The sequence below is a fragment of the Corvus moneduloides genome, chromosome 5 (assembly GCF_009650955.1).
Source record: "Corvus moneduloides isolate bCorMon1 chromosome 5, bCorMon1.pri, whole genome shotgun sequence".
Classification (NCBI taxonomy): domain Eukaryota; kingdom Metazoa; phylum Chordata; class Aves; order Passeriformes; family Corvidae; genus Corvus; species Corvus moneduloides.
The window spans coordinates 71,050,970-71,067,686 of NC_045480.1; the positions used below are offsets into that span (position 1 = coordinate 71,050,970).

The window sequence follows — 16,717 nt, forward strand, 5'->3', positions numbered from 1 at the left end:
AGCAGAACTCCTGGCTGTGTACAGGGGTCTGGTGTCATTTACTAGGGTAGCTTCCAGTTATCCTAAGAAGTGAGGCAGAACAGCAAGTTCCGAGTCCCGTGTTTGCAAGGGAAGCAGAAGTTAATCCAGAAATCTTTCCATGATGGTCTTTCCTCTGCTCTTTCTCTGATACAGCTTCTGTCAGCAATTTCCAGTGAGAATAATACAGTCCCTTTTCTGTCACTAATTGCAGGAGCTTATGGGAACTTTTTCCTGAATGTTTCTAGAACTGCCTGTATTGTTTCAAAAGTGCTGCTTCCTTACCTCCGATGTTAATTGTTAGTTATTCTCTCCTGCTCCTGGGTTATTTGCTTGCAGATGGATGTTTTCACAGTGCTTTAATACAGTTTGGAACATTAGTTCTGAGTGTCATTTTCCATTTTATTTTTATGTTGCCTTGAGGTCTTTTAAAATAACCTGAGTCTCTGTTTCTGCCACTGGAACGCTGTACAATCAATTGCCTTTGTATGTGTGTGTTGATAAGATTAGTGGGATGCTGTTCCTTGCCCAGTATATTCAAACCTGATGACTTGATGGATTTGAGAATGTTGCTTGATTAATTGCTTGAAGTGCCTGCAGAAGTCAGGAAATGAAGCACTGTGGTCAGTGCTCATGGTTTTATTGCAATGGTTGTGAAGTCACGTAGTTAGATGAGTTTATGCTGGTGTGTTTTTAGCCCTTGCAGCTATAGAGAAAATGTGACACAGAAGACTTGACAGGAGTAGCAAGCATCAGGAAGACTCAAAATACACACACACCTCATGATTCTAAGACAGTCTTGCTGTTTCTTAGGGTCTAGCTTGCAGTTTGTCAGTCTGAGGGCAGGCAGCCTTGCTGAAGATACAAAAGGAGAAAATTAAGGAAAAAAAAAAGGGAGAAAGTAGAGAAGAGCCTGCCCTTGAAAATAAGAGAGTGAGCTGTGTTATCTTTTTGTGCTACTCTTCTGGCAAGGTATTTGTCCTCTTGACTGACAAGGTTCTTGTGTTTCCCTTGGAGTGTGTCTGTTCATTAGTGTCTCCAGACAGAGGTAGTTTAGCTTTTAATTAAAATACAATTTGCAGGTTTTTTAGTGTGTTAATGAGACAGCAAAAATGAATTCATTGAAAGAGGAACAGATATCTAGGCCTTACAGCAGTGGAAGTTAGAGCCTCATTAGTAGCTAATTATGCAACACAGTATATAAATAGAGCTGTTCTGGCATTAAAAACAGCCTCAGTGCATTACCTAATGACATAAAATGTTTACAGTCTGTTCTGAGTATGGTATAATGTCTTCCTGAAGTAATTAATAGCATATTTAACAGTGACCCAACTGGAATCACAATTGCTTTGCAGGTACAAGTTGAGGGCAAGGGAATGCATTAAAGTCTTGAGGAACAGAGTATTTGTCTGCTAAAAAATATGAGAGTTTCAGAAGATGCAGGAGGAACACATGATTTATGCAGGAGGTGGGATAATGTCTCTTTCTGACAAGGACAGAGTACACTGGCCAGTTTTTCCAGGTTTTCCAAAAGTGAGCAGTGAGATGCCAGAGGTCCAAGCTGGCACTTCCAAAAGGGGAATAAGAAGAAGGTGGAAAATATTTTGAAAATCCTTCTTTTTTGATATAAAAATGGCAGTCAAGACTGATAATACACACAAGATGAAAAAAGAGATTTTTGTTTTCACTATGAGGGCCCATGTAATCAGACAGACACACTCAAAATAGTACCTTAATAGCAAGCTAAATTATGCTTTTAATAAGCTAAAGCATACATAGGATTGTTTGCTCTGCCTAATAAGAACTGCATGTGTAGCTTAACAACCAGTTCCCCCAAGAGTGGGGGAAACATCCTGGCCTAGCACACCAGAGGTGAGCTGAGGAGATGTTCATGCAAATAAGAACGGCCTGTAAAATGATCTGTGCATTAGTCGTGATGATTCCAATTACTGTTGTATTGACCAGCAACCACAGAGCCACCGAATCAATTATTCCTTTAAAAATACAAGAAGCTATTTCCTGGTTCAATTTGTTCAGCAGTCAACAAGTTGAGAGGGTTTTTTCCTGGGAAATTATTTTGATGTGATGACCAAGTTAGAGACTGATAAATGTTTAGCTGGGGGTCGGTGAGCTGAAATGACTTTGCTGTCAATTCAATGCTTTATCTTCTAGTTCTGATGCTCAGTGAAGTAACACAGAGTAATGGAAAACATCATTATTGCATGTGTTAATGACACTATCTAGTGGGAAAGGAGTTAATGACCTGCAGGTTTGTGTTACCTGCAGGTAGGAAAACAAGCTACTTATTAACTGTGGTGGGATTAGTTTAGTTCGTTAATGAAAATAACTTTGTATTCATAAAGGGGTCCAGGTAGGCCAGTGCTGAAAGCCTGAGAAATCTGTTCCATGTATAATGGGTGCAGTTAAAAACCATCAGTGCCACCACTGCTGAGAGCCACCAATTTGCCTGATTCTTAATTTACAAGGACAGCTCTGTGTGTGCATGAATTATCTTTGCTGATCACTGAGTCTGAATTTTTTAATTACCATGGTCAGTGTGAATTTCTCAGATCTTCTGTGTTAAAAAATTTCTGCGTGGGCATTCTTCAACAGAAAACTGTCCACAGAGAGATCCACCAGGAACATTCTCCTGGGTTTTGAAATAGTTTCTATTTTGTATTTATAATCAGGAGGGCAAGAAGGGGACTCAGAAACTTTCCAGATTAAAAAGTATTTCTTACAGTGCTGCAGGTGGTTTCTGTATTGTTAGAACCCTGGGATCTTATTTGGGCCTGTATGGACACGATTTGGAAGATGCTCTTAGAAAACAAGCTATTAAATTAGGGGAATAGCAAATGTAGAGGAATTAAAGAAATGGGTAAGAGCTTGGTCTCCTTTTTAGGTAACTAGCTGGCTGCGTAGCAGAATGTACAGGAAAAAAGAATTACAATGTCCTGTTTTGTGGAGAAAGCAGATGAGGGATGGAACATTAAATGTTTTAAAATAGAATATGAACTGTAACTGTGCCCAGTGGAGAACTTTTCAGCAAGGAATAGAGAATGCCGTATGGATACAAGTCAGGTGGAAATAAAGGAGCTAAGAGAAGTTAGAAGGGGCCCAGGGGTCCCTCTGGCACTAAGATATCCATAACCCCTATCAAAATCTGTGCACAGAACCTCTTAGATAATAAAATACAACTTCAAAGCCAACCAACACAAGCACTCGTGTTGGATCTCATCAGAGGGACATGTGAAAGCAGATGTTCTGTGGCTAAATTAATCCGTAGAATGTTAATTAGTTCATTCTCTTTTACTTTTTTTTTTCATCTTGTGCTTTAGCTGTTCCCTTTACCTGCAAGTTTTCACTGCTGGATCCCTGTTTTTGCAGTGTACTTTTCCTTGGTTTACTTGCTCACAGGAATTAGATTTTAATGGAGCCCCGAACGTGGTCCAGGAAGCTGTACAGTGCTATGACATCAAAATTAAGCAGAAGAAAGTGGTGGCTTATGTTCTTTTCTTCTTTTATTTCTTTCCCTACCAGCTAAGAGAAGTATCCTCACAATTCCTAATCATGCAGGGGGGGAAAGGATGTTTTATGATTAGACTTCCTAAATACTGGCTTACCTTACACAATCTGAGAAGTCCTCTGAAACCATTAGATTTGCATTACCAAATATGTACAGTTAAATTATTTTAAAGCTATTTAAATGTGAGGCTTTAGAAACCCTTCAATATCAGTTTTCTGGCAAGGTTTTGATATTTTTTCTGCTTTCATTATAAAAGAAATAATTGGTGTAATATTGTGGTTATTAATGTAAATTGCTTCATGTATCAAATCAATGATGGAATCATCCAGTGGAAAAAAGGTCTGGTAGATCAATCTTGATTAAAACATTTATGGATCAGAATGGTTTGAGAGACTGTAATGCAGTGGGGCAAACCTTGTCTTTATTTTTATAGCTATTTTTTAATTGAAAATCCTATCTAAGTTGTAATTCAAAGACTTATTTTTTAATTTCTTTATTAAATCACGTTTATTAAGAAAAATATGCTTCTTTTGCATGGCTGTGAAAAGTATTGAATTAATTCTAGATTAATCTTTAGTGAAGATGGGAACATGAAGTGGGAGACTGGTAGCAGTTTAGCTTAGTGTGTTGCTCTGAAGTTCCTGATGAAGGAACCAGACTGGAGATTCTTGCTAGAACAGGTCCAGGAATGAGCTTTCTTCAGCAGAGGGGGTGGGGGCAGAGCACTGGCCAAAGCCAGGCTGGTGTCCATTCCCTCTGTCTGAGAAGTACACAAGAACTGCAGTTAATCCAGCTGAGGACAGGCAGCCATGCCTGCCATTTCTGAAGAGAGGGAATAAAAATCTCTCTCGTCCCTGGCCTGTTGGACTAAAACATGCAGGGAAAGAAGGCTGGAATTTCCTTGCCAGCCCAGCAAATAATGAGTTAGGCCCTTGTCACACAGAGGTTGAGATTGCCTGCTACTCTCTGTAACCCACAGGAGCTCTAGCTGGTATTTTCCTTCCTTAAATGTCTGCTTCTTTTGGAAGGTTGCTGAGTGTTGCTGGTAATTGCCTGAAGACACGAAACACTGTGGAAAGTAAACATTCATTTAAATTTGCATTCTTCTGTGGAGTTCACCTCTTGAAATATCCCTGTCCTCTCCCAGTTGGTTCTTCCTGTGACAATCTCTTGTAGGTCTGCCCTAATCAATTTATTCTCCATCTCTGTTCCCTTTTCTGTTTTGATAACTCTGCGCCCACAGCCCGATGTAGGATAAGTGAAGTAGAAAAGGCTCTGGCAGACATGGAAAATCAAATTCTGCTCCTGACATATGGACAGAAGTGAACTCAGTTACCATCATGAGCAGCCCCAATTAATAACTTCTGTTTTGTTACTGATACAAACAAACATGCTCTTGGCTCAGGACCAGAGCTCTGAGCAAGTGTTCCTTACCTTTTGATGATTCAAGGGTTTGAATGTCTTGTTGTACATGTGTGAAGGGTTTATGCTGCTTTTCCCTTTGGTTATAAACTAATTTGCTGCAACTACCATTATATGAAAGCTATTGGTGTCTTTTCTAGGTGGGCTTTTAGATCTTCCATTTGTGTCTTCCCCCCGTCCCCTTTTTTCCCTCGTCGTGTTGTTAAAGCTGTGAAAATATTTCTGTCTCTGCAGTGACTCAGGGGCACCAGCAGAGCTGTGACAGTTCCATATCTCACCTGCTTTGGCAGTGGTTTCTGCAGAGATCCAGGTGAGTCCCTTGGGACAGATGAGCATTTTTTACACACTTTGACAGTAAGGCAGAGCTGAATTGCTCCTCTGAGGTGAAGGTTAGCACAGAGAAGTCCGACGTGTCACAGCTTCCTGCACTAAGTGGAAGGTGATCTGTAGCCCCAGTGTAAAAGCAGTCCATTTCCTGCACTTTCTGGCTAGAATTTAGTTAGGACTGTCAGCATCCTCTTCATCTCCACTGTCCCTGGGGGAATTGCACAAAAAATAGTACAGTGGGAGATTAATACAAAAACGAGTGCCCACTGTGTCATCGAGTTAGATGTGAGCAGATCCCATTAGCTCAGTGGAGCTACAGTGGTTTTCCTTAATCTGTAAGAAATGTGAAATGCCAGAAACTTGCTTTTCAATAGTAGCAAAATATTTTTAGGAGCTTTTGGTCTTTTGAAAATGAGGAATGCTTAGTGGCATTAGTTCAACGTGGTGCGAAAGGGGAGCTTGCAATTCCTTGAGGACTGTTCGATGAGGTGATGAGATCTGCTGGACATGGCAGAAACACAGGTGGAACCATGTACAAATTTGGAAGATAATACAGAATTTAAAGTGGAAGGGCACGAAGAGGTAAGAGGTCATCTACTTTCAGGAAAAAGATATCCAGCTAGAAGCAAAGCTAATTGTAAAGGAAAGAAAATACATGTAAGAACATTTCTAAACTTCTCAGAGCTTCTTCATTTTGTAAATAAGTAGTGTGCTTTCCATGTTCAGCAGAGAAGGATCTGGAAAACAAAGTGCATGGTCCCCTGAGTGACAGTGCTGCTAAACCCTAGGGACAGCCTGGCTTGTGCAAGCAAGAAATGAAGGTTGCAGCGCTGCAACCATTCCCATTTTCTCTGAGGAGACTGATCCTGCCACCTGAAACACCAGAGATTAAACCAGTAACTTGTGCAGAGGGTTTGCACAGTGCAACAATGTAAACCAAACGAGCTCCCCTCTTACAGTGCTGGGATCATTCCTGCCAGGAAGCCGGAGGAGAGCAAGGTTTGCCACGCGCCGCAGACTGAACCTTTTGGCCGCTTGGAAAATGCTCTTCCTCCAAAGCACCTTCCATCTCTGGTACAGGGAGCTGTGGCAACACAGGACTTGGTGACATACATAGGAGAGACTTCATCTGCTTTATGAGCCATATAAAAGTATGATTAAATGTGCTGTCCACTAAATGGGAGCAGCATCGGGGTTCCAGCCAAAGAGTAAAAGGATTAATCTCAAGAACATAAAATGTGGTATTTTAGTGAAATGTGAATCCTCCCTGGCAAACAATTGCAACAGGTGTGCAGCTTTTGCTTGTTTCCATCGTATCTGCTTAGGCTACTCTGGCAAACATTTGACTCATTCCTATATATCTAAAATGAATTAGTGTATTTATTTCTGCTGGTTGGATCATCTGCAAATCAGTTGGCATGGCATACTTTCCAGGGAACTGCTCTAGCAGCCGTATCACTGACTTCAACATTTTGTCAGGATTCTTGACTCCATAAGCAAAAAGAGCATTGGGAACATGTCCTACAGAACTGCAGCAGCGAGGCAGAAAACTCTGAGATAAAACAGAAGTTAATTTCTTATTAAATGTGACTGGATGTTTCAATTATTAATTGCCATCTATTGTAATTTAAATCTTGGGTGCCCATGGAACACGATGATTGAGAGTATGATTGAGAAAAGTGGGAGAGAAATTAGATGGAGGTGATTTCTTGCTTCATTTTCTGCAACATGTCAGGGTAAAGTCCACTAATTCAGAGAAGACTTTGACCCACTGAGGGAATGGGAATCAGCTTGGAGGATTTAGAAAAATCCAAAGACTTTGCATAAAAGGCTACTTCATAGTTGGTATGACAAAGCTAAAAAGACTAATGCCTTGCCTAATAAAAGAATCACATTTCATAGAATATAGATTCCAGTTTTAATAAATACATCTCTTTTTTTTAATATAAAGCAACAGTGCTACTAATCTAGTCATTACTGGAATTAAATCCATTATGATAGTTAATAGTGTATTTCCTGTAGTGATATATTATCTGAAGTAGTTTGGTTTTGTCTTTATTAAAAATTCTGTCCCTTTTTAGGGAAAAATTGTTCTCCTTTTTGTTTGTCCTAAAACTGTGAGTTGATAAAAGATAGTATTGGTAGTATTTAATGATACTGTCAACTGCTGCTTCTTCACTTAGAAAGAAGGCTTGAAGTAATTAATTTTAATATGTACTATGACCTTTCATTTGTGTTTAGCTGTATCCAGGTTATCCCTAAATATGTCAAAGTTTCATTTAAACAAGGAATTATAAATGAAGGGGTGTGTTCACTTTTGCTATTCAGTAAATGTATTGAAAAGAAACAAATGCATGTATGACAAGTTGGGCAACAAAAGCATTACCAGGCAGTAGTCCTTGGTCAGCTTTTTCTGCTTCATTTAAAATCAGATTTATTGGGTCTGTCTTGCTGGAATCCCTTCTTCAAATAAGGGTGTGTGCTTATAGTTCTTTAGCTTGGGATGGAAATTGTCTTGTTACATGTAAGATTTATTGAAATATTCTCCATTAAAAATAGAATTTCAGCCTAACTCAGGACAGCAAACCAGAGAAAGCAAGGCTGATGGTTTGCATTCATAGGTAACTTACTCTGAGTGTACATACACTCCTCTTATCCATGTAAAAAGGGAAAAATAGATGTTCCTGCACAGTTCAGAACAATGTGAAAGCTTTTAAATCATGCCCAGCCATAAAGCACATCTGCTGCAGCGTTCCCTGCAAAGCTGCACGGAATGGATTAAAGAAATGCTCCTTCAGTTCAACGCGGCTGTTGGAAGAGGTTGCTAAAGCAGACAACAATGTAGCCACTGGGATCAATTTTTACAATGATATTCAATAAGTCATTAACAAGATTAATGAACTGTAATAAAAAATGAAGGCTCCTATGCCACGTTTTACTCAGCTCCCTGTAGCTTAAAATTGCATTTTATGATTTTATTAGACATATCACTTCCTTTTTCTCAAACTGGCCATTTTACTTAGATTAAAACATATTAAACAGATTTTTTTTTCCACAGAGAAGTAAGATTTCTTTTTTAAAAAGACTTTGTATAGTGAAGTACCTTCATAACATAAATAGGTATGTAATCAATAGGCTCAAGTCTGCTTTGCTGCAGTAGCACGAGGCTTAGATGAGCTTTGAGAGTGGGACAGAGCATAATTGCACCGCCTTGCTCAAGTGCCTGGAGCACGAGGGGTGCTGTGTCCCAGCCATACATCCCCTCGGGAAGATTGTTCCTTTTGGTGACTTACATGTTGGGGGAGCCCTGCTGAAGCTCTGTTTAACCCTCCTGCCCAGGATGGCTGTAACAGGATACCCACAGAAGCACAGCTCGGTGAGCTCCAGCAGAGGCCCAGCTTCCACGGAAGGCAAAGCAGGTGCTGAGACCCTCAGCACAGCTTGTCTGGGTGGCACGGTGTCTCTGTGTCACATGGAGAGGCACACTTGTCCCTCCTGGTGACAGCTGTGAGATTTCTGAATTAACGAATGGGAAGTGTCTCAAGAGAAGTCAAAACCAGAATACCACAAACAAGTTCTTCTTTGCCAGTGATTCAGAGCAAAAGAGGCTTAATAGCCATGTTTTTGCATCTGTATTATCTCTGCCTTTATTACTTCTCATCTAATCCATTTTTGTGGGTGTTTTGTCTGGTCTAAAAAATTCCAGGTTTGTGCAGCATCTGAGAAGCTGCCCATCTTTCATGTCCTACTGCTTAGTGCTCTTCCACAGGAAATTTCTCCTCGGGATTTATTGTAGCCCTGCTCCTTTCACATACCTTTGTAGTCTGTTCTCTCTGAAGACTATCATTCTTCTAAAAGAAAACCTCAGGAAATTAAGGAAGTCCAGGTAGGAGTAAGAAAAGTTTAGTGGATATAGTGGCCAGTCTTTCAAAATGTAGTTTCCAGTCAGTCAGTGTGCTGGGAGTTTGTGATGCATCCTTTTGTGCTCCACTGTGATTCTTCAGAGCAAACCTGATGCACAGAAAGTGGCTTGTGTCAAAATACAGTTGGATACCATTTGTTCTTCCTTATGTGCAAGTTTTACTTAAAAGCTACCTCGAGTGTTTCATACAGCTGTGCTCTGGAGACCAGATTCAAGATAGGGTACTTCTGTGATTTAGAAGTTAATTTAAAGGACATCTAGAGTGTTGCAACATGCAGAAGCAATGCTTATTTTTGATTCACAGACGTGCTAGTTCCTGGAGTGATTGGTTTAATATCCTTTCTTAATAAAGTAAACTGAATGCATCTTATTCCTTCGGGCTTGTGGGATAGAGAATAAGAAGTTTCAGTCTCTTTATAACTTGTTAGCTTTGACTTCATAGAGTGTATTAGTGCGCTGTGCTCTGCAGTTACTGCTTTATGCACACACCTCTTGTTTGAAAAGACACCTCTGTTACATCTGAAAATGCATATATTTACAGGATATAAGTGAGCTTTCAAATTTAGCTCTCAAGCTGGATATTTATTTGAATGATTCATTTGGAGCAGTTCTTTTGCACTCCCAGTGTTTTGTCTAAGGGGTTTGTGGTTTGTCCTCAGGCCGTGCTTCAGGAAAGCAGTCTTAGCAGGAGAAGATGATTAATAGCACACTTCAGCAAGTTCCCCAATTATGAGTCAAGTTAAATGTTTGTTTCTTAGTAAAATCTCAACACACACACCCAAAAAATTTCAACATATACTTAGATTCTTCATCCTGTTCCATTCCACTGTTTTGCCTTCCGAGGGAAAAGAGAGGCTTGCTGCAATGATTTAAATATGATGATAAGCCATCTGGGAAGCTGCTGACTTGTACCAAGTTTTAATTTACTGGGTTCCTCTCAGGAAGCATCTAGAAAAGCCTTTCTTTTATGGATTCTGGGAAGGCCTTTAAGAGGTGATAAATGTGGGCAGTGACCTTCAGACTAGAACTGGCTTGGGATCTTAAACCTCATCCATTTTCAGCAGAGCATACGCTTCCAAATGTGATAAGTCCAAATGAGAAAATCTCCTGCCTGCTTGAAGTCTGGACATGACAGAGATGTGTATTTCATCTTACTGAGAAACTCCAAACCAAGTTTCTCATTTAGGAACCTGAGAAGCATTAGATAGCATTTGTTACGTGTAAAGGGACAGCTGTTTCTCAGTTTCTGGAGTTCATACTCGTATACTTCTCGTGTATCAGAAGATCAAGGGAGACAGAAGAAGACCATGTGAAACTCGTGAATGAATGTACTCCTTTATAAATTTTTAATGCAGATGTATTAAATTCTCTGATTACAAGATTCAGGAAAATTTATTTTATGTTGTACTGAGAAGCAATGAAGGTAAAATGTAAACAAAGTAACAGTTTTGGTCGATCCCATGTATTTAGGAAGAAAAGGTTCTATTGTTTACGAATAAAATTGTTCTCCAATGGTGCTAAGGTTTGGGAACAGAAATCATCAAGAGCTTTCTGTTATTTAGAGAAGGAGAATTTAGGCTTGACTTCCTTCGTGTCCTATGGAAGGCCTTTGGAGAATTCAGATACATGCTAAAATGTGAGAATTGCAAATGAAGAAACAAAGAAGTAAACAGAAAGGGGCAAAGCAAAATGAAAACTCAGGTTGAAAAGGATAAAAAAAATCTTAGGTATTCTTGTTCCTTCTCGTTCCTACTGTGCAAAAAGCTGACTATGCAGGGGCATATGGGAACAGCAGTGTAATGCCACCAGCCTTGGAAGCATGATTGTTTCCTTGTAATTTATTTACCAAAAAGGTCAGCTCCAGACACAATACCTGTTTTCACCGTGGTTTTCACTGTGATCCCTATTTCACCACATAATTTTGTATGCCCCTGAAATTTTCAGGAAAAAAAAAAAGAGATTAATTAGCTGTTTCAGTGGACTTTCAAAAATAGTGTGAAATACTGTTGCCATTATGGGCACATAGCATTGTTCTGGATGAGATTCAGCTTGGTGTCCTACAGGAAGAAGCTTGGGAAGAGATATCATGAGGTGAGAAAGTAGCTGTCTGAAAGGAGAACCATTATGGGACAGGATGCATACAGTTATTAAGTTGGAGAATAAATCCTTCAGGAAGAGAGGGATACAAAGTGAGTTTATAGCCTAAAAATGTGTTAGCTAATATTTATAATGTGCATCCATCTTTCTCTGTTTCTTGGCTGTGCGCTGGGTCTTGGCTGGTCTTATATCAAGTACAAATGATAATATTAAACAAGTGATTAATGTCTGTTTGAGACAATTGGAAGGTTATTTCCAGCTTTTACAGTGCTGCTTTTTGTGCAGCACACAAGCACAGGATATGGGGTACTTAGCTACCAGCACAGAGAGGTGTTTGATTGATCTCCTCCCATTCCAGTTCACTAAGTATGCCTATTTTCAGTGAGGCACAGCACCAGGATAACCAAGTCAGCATTTACTGTAGCTGTCTAGACAAGCTGGGTCTGGTGAAAGCAAAGAAATTCTAAAACTTATGGTGAAGAGAGGAAGAACAGGGGAAAAAACCCCACTTCTAAGGTAGGGGGGTTAAAGTGATTTAAAGCAAATTGGATGCCTAAAAATAGAAGCTGCCATTTAAAATAGCAAATGTGAATTGTACTCTGAAATGAAAACATAGATAGATTTTGAGGATGAAAGTTGTATGTTCTAAGCCATATATATATATATATATATATACACACATACATATATATGTTCTTGAAAGTGCTCATCCAAACCAACAGATTTTATGCAATGCAAAAATAAAGAAGAAGAGAGAATTACTGAGTAGAATGGTGTGAAATAAAGGCCTTGTGTCTGTATACATTTTCAACACCTTCTTCTACTGGAAAAAAAAATAATTTCTACATAAAAATGTAATTTCTTGGTAAATATTGAAAAAACATTAATGCCTGAGCTGGCTGGAAACACAAAAAACTGTGATTAATATCTGATTAATTATTAAATAACAACTTTAGTAATATATATTCCCTGCAGACATAGTCATAGTTGGTATAACACATATTAAGATACTTGAGAAAAGTGTGTCTATGTACAAGAACATACATATTATCCAAATGGATTCAATTAAACCCGTATCAACAGTCAGTGCCTCAAAAATCAGGAAATAGCTGATATTAGCAGTTCGAGGGCGTACTTAATTTATCCCCGCTTGGATTTTGGCAATGTTAATTTATTCTGGAGAAAACATCCTAAGTGTACAGTAATTTTACGGGAGGTTGAAATGCACAAAAGGGAGTGCAACTAATTAAACGAGCAAAAGAATAAAACAAAAGGCAATGAGGAATGCTTTGCTCAGGAAGTGGCCTCGTTCTGGTATCTCAAGATCAACTCCTAGATCTTGTATTTATATTTCTCTTAACAATCCGGTGAAAAGGCAAAGGGAATATTAATTAAATTATTCATTAAATCCAGAGTTCATACTGTATCTTAGTGAAGCACTAAGATAACAGTGTGAAGAGAAATAAAGCCATTAAATGGGACGCAATAAAATGAACAATAGTGAGATGCAATGCATTATAACCCCTGATTTCCCTTATTATTATCACATCAAGGAAACCCTTCTGGAAACGTGCCTCGTGTGTCTGATTAGGTGACAACAGAAATGTCCCTGGGAAGCATTCTTACCCCCTTTTTACACAAGGTGTACCAAAGACATGGAAATACAAAGTTATCAGCCTTTTTTGGATTACTGGACGAGGAATTTCTTCAGTAGTGTGCATGTTTTGGTAAGAATAAGCCAAATTTACTCTAAAACTTATGTTGTGATAAAGCCTCTCTTAGATAATGTATGATATTCAACACCCAGTTCAGTACTTCCAAGATTAAAATATTCCACTCCTGTAAATGAGATAAAGATACAAATTAGAAACTTAAGATTTTATCCGTGTTAATTAGGAGCAGAATTTTGACATAGATGGTCCATTCAGACCATCAGGCTACCTTAACTGCATTTTTTTATCAGCTGCACACTTCATAGGTTGAAATAGTTTCCAGACAGGTACAGATTTTTTTGAGATATGTGTAATCTGCATTTTTTTAATATGTTGTGTAAATACTCAATTTACTGTTTAGCTAATAATGATAAAAAGGGTGATTAAATAAAGGTGCTGGTTTAGTATAATTAGCACAGCTGTCTGTGGCTCTGTTTCAGATATCAGTAGTGTTTATTTCATGACAAACATAAGACAAAATGGAGCTGGGATTAGCTTGAGAATTCCAATCAAAGGAAGCGCCTCAACAGCAGTTTCTTGTCAGAAGTCAAGCAGGAAGGAGGAATTCCTAAGTAAACAAAGCAAACCATTGCAGCATCCAAAGATGCTTCTTACTTAGGAACAGCAGGCCTTCATGTACCTATATTTCTTTTTTTCCCCCTTTTTTTTTGGTCTGGGAAAAGCAGACTTAGATTGTGATTGGAACCCCTACCTTGAGTTTTGAAGCTTCACTGATTAGACTTGTCTTTTTGCACTACCCTGCAGATAAAAGGCATCTTTGAGCCAGCCAAGTCTCCAATAATTAGTACCAGAGCTTCATAAATATCTCACTTTATCACTGCTTCTGTCACTGTCCATATGGGAAGTCATGAGCTGCTCTGGGTGTAGGCCATAAATGAATTGATAATATTAACTGAATGTGGTGTAAATCAGGGCCCTGTAAGGCTCATCAGTGAGCAGGAATCAATATGAAGGAAATAGTAAAATTTCAGGTATTTTTTTCTCTGATAAATAAATTGATTACTTTGGGCTCTTCTGGGAGGAAGCCTAGCACTGGAGTGGAAACCTGGATATCTACTTTTCACCTTACTGTGCTATAAAATAGTCACACCACCAGTAACTTATATTTGACTGAAGCTTTATCTATAAACACAGCCCTGGTGGCTTTATATCCTTACACCTAATTTCAGTTACGTTCATCATTTACAGGCATATAAATACATCCTGGAGATATAGCCTACATATAATAAATAAAATATTTATAGTTAATAGTTTGGGGATTAGAATAGCTCTGCTTTTTAATCCATATTTCTCTTTCACACTTGTCCAGGTCCCTGGAATTTTTTGCCATTCCAGTCGATGCAGCAAGGCATTTCATCTTGGAGAAAAGGGCCAGTTATTTCTGCTCTGGGAAAGCTCCCAAATGAGCACATCCTCTTGCCCCCAAGGCCAAGGTGATCACCATTCTCAGTGATCCACGGGCTCAAGCATACTCCTGGTAACACGGGTACAGTGATGTCACCTTTTGTTGCTGCCGTTCCTTGTGGCTTTTCCCCTCTGTTAAACTATCAAAAATAGAGTGCACTATGCACCTTGCTGCATCTGGAACAGTCACGTTTGTTGAACACATTCAGCATGGCTGTGGTACTGCTACGACCCTCCAACAATGCACCAGGATTTAAAAACAGTTCTCCAGCAGCAGCAGGGTGTGCTTGAGGCTGCAGCAGTCCTGAAACATTCCTTTGGGCACTGGGAAAAGTAACGCCTTGTTTGTTGTGTTAAAGCAGCAGCTGAAAGAACTTGCATTTTGTCAGGGCTTATTTTCTTCCCCACCTGTTCTCCCCTTTCCTGCATAGCTTTTGTATTTCATTTTGAATTCAAGTTCCAGTTGTTACAGAGTTTTCTGAAAGGCTTTGGAGAAAACATACGTGTTGATTAAATGGGGGAACTTTTGAAAATAAAAGTTTTGAAAGTAGAGGTGGGTTTTCAGTCAGTGTTGAAAGAAATGCCGAAGGGAAAAAAAAAGACAATAAAATAATCCCCAGATACAAGGACATTGTTTTTAAGGGCAATTTTGATTTCTTTAAGCAAATTCTTCAGACTTAGTGATTTCTCTTGAAAACAAAGAAAAACAGGTTTTCTGTTTAGAATAATAATATAAAAAGGTGGTTGAATATACATTTAAATCACTGTTACGTATTACTTTTAAGACACAAAAAAATTAAGTTATTGAAATAGCCTGTCCTTTTTTTTTCAGGACCTGATCCAAACCTAATTGCAGTCAAAGGTGGAGCTCCAGTAGTTGATAAAATATGCTAATCTACTAACTTCAGTTAAAATGAGTATTGGAAAGAAGATTTCAGACAAAAAGACATGAGCAAAACTTCAGCTAAGAAAAAATTCAGGAAATTTGTGGTTTGGAAATGCCTGCATAGCAGCACTTTATTATCGCTGGCGACATTGGGACAGCCTAGGGGTGTGAACCCCTTTTGAAATGCATATTCCCCGAACAGTGGATTTTGAAAGCCTGTCAGAAAAACCAACCCTTTTAGCAGCATTTAAATCTGTACTCAGCCTTCAGTATTGCTGAAATCTCTGTGGGACTTAAACTTATCCCTAAATGCTGCCCTTAGGAGAAATTTTCATGACAAACTAATTTTCAGAAACATGGCCTGTAAATGTGTGGAAAACCAGCAAAGCATCTTTGTCTTCCCATTTCCTGAAGCTCAGATCAATTATAAAATCACTGATTTTTAGAAGTCCTTCCAAAGGAGCTCTTTTCCTGTCAGGATGTGTCAGTCTGTCAGTCACATTTCAAGCCATGGATTTGAAAACCGACCTGCAGAAGCAGCTACCTTTGTCCTAAATTTAACTTTACAGCTTCTCTGTGGGGCTTTCAATTAGGATTTTTGTTTTAAGAAAAAAAAGAAAAAGAACACTGAAAATGTCAGTCCAAACACAGTGAGCAATGCTGGTATATGGGGAGGCCCACACTCCAGGATGATCAGGAACATAAAATGCCTATTTTTGGACAAAAAGAACTTTAAAAAACTTGTTTCAGGGACATAAAAAGAGCTGGTTCTGCTGTTCGAAGGCCTGAGTGGCTCTGGGGCCAGATGGCGTCACTGAGGGCTGAGGGCAGTAGGTGGAGAGGTGGATCTGTGACCCTGCTCATAATCCCGTGTTTTCCACTTAAAACTTGATAGTCTCGATGGAGGAAGTTTCAAAAACCCCAGCATATTTCAGTCTTGTTTGCTGAAAGCTTGGATTCTGAGGTGGTGGGAGCTGGTGTGGCTGGAAAGAATTGAAACCCCCAGGCCGGGTCAGAGACGCCTCGGGCTGGAAGGAATTGGAACCCCCAGGCCGGGTCAGAGCCGCCTCGGGCTGGAAGGAATTGGAACCCCCAGGCCGGGTCAGAGCCGCCTCAGCCTGGAAGGAATTGGAACCCCCAGGCCGGGTCAGAGCCGCCTCAGCCTGGAAGGAATTGGAACCCTCAGGCCGGGTCAGAGCCGCCTCGGGCTGGAAGGAATTGGAACCCCCAGGCCGGGTCAGAGACGCCTCGGGCTGGAAGGAATTGGAACCCCCAGGCCGGGTCAGAGACGCCTCGGGCTGGAAAGAATTGAAACCCCCAGGCCGGGTCAGAGACGCCTCGGGCCGGAAGGAATTGGAACCCCCAGGCCGGGTCAGAGCCGC

At 39.8% G+C, this 16,717-nt stretch overlaps 1 long non-coding RNA gene across 3 annotated transcripts in view; it reads left to right on the forward strand.

The window, feature by feature from the left end:
• LOC116444633 overlaps nucleotides 1–15,384 on the forward strand; it is a 76,518-nt gene extending 61,134 nt beyond the window's left edge. For 2 of the 3 annotated variants that reach the window (XR_004240415.1, XR_004240414.1), the window contains 3 exons: nucleotides 5,201–5,276; nucleotides 14,355–14,531; nucleotides 15,282–15,384. This is a non-coding gene — a long non-coding RNA (uncharacterized LOC116444633). Of the gene's footprint in view, nucleotides 1–5,200; nucleotides 5,277–12,839; nucleotides 13,040–14,354; nucleotides 14,532–15,281 lie in introns of those variants that run through there. The other variant, XR_004240416.1, reaches the window with a different exon arrangement.
• Nucleotides 15,385–16,717: the final 1,333 nt, after the last annotated feature.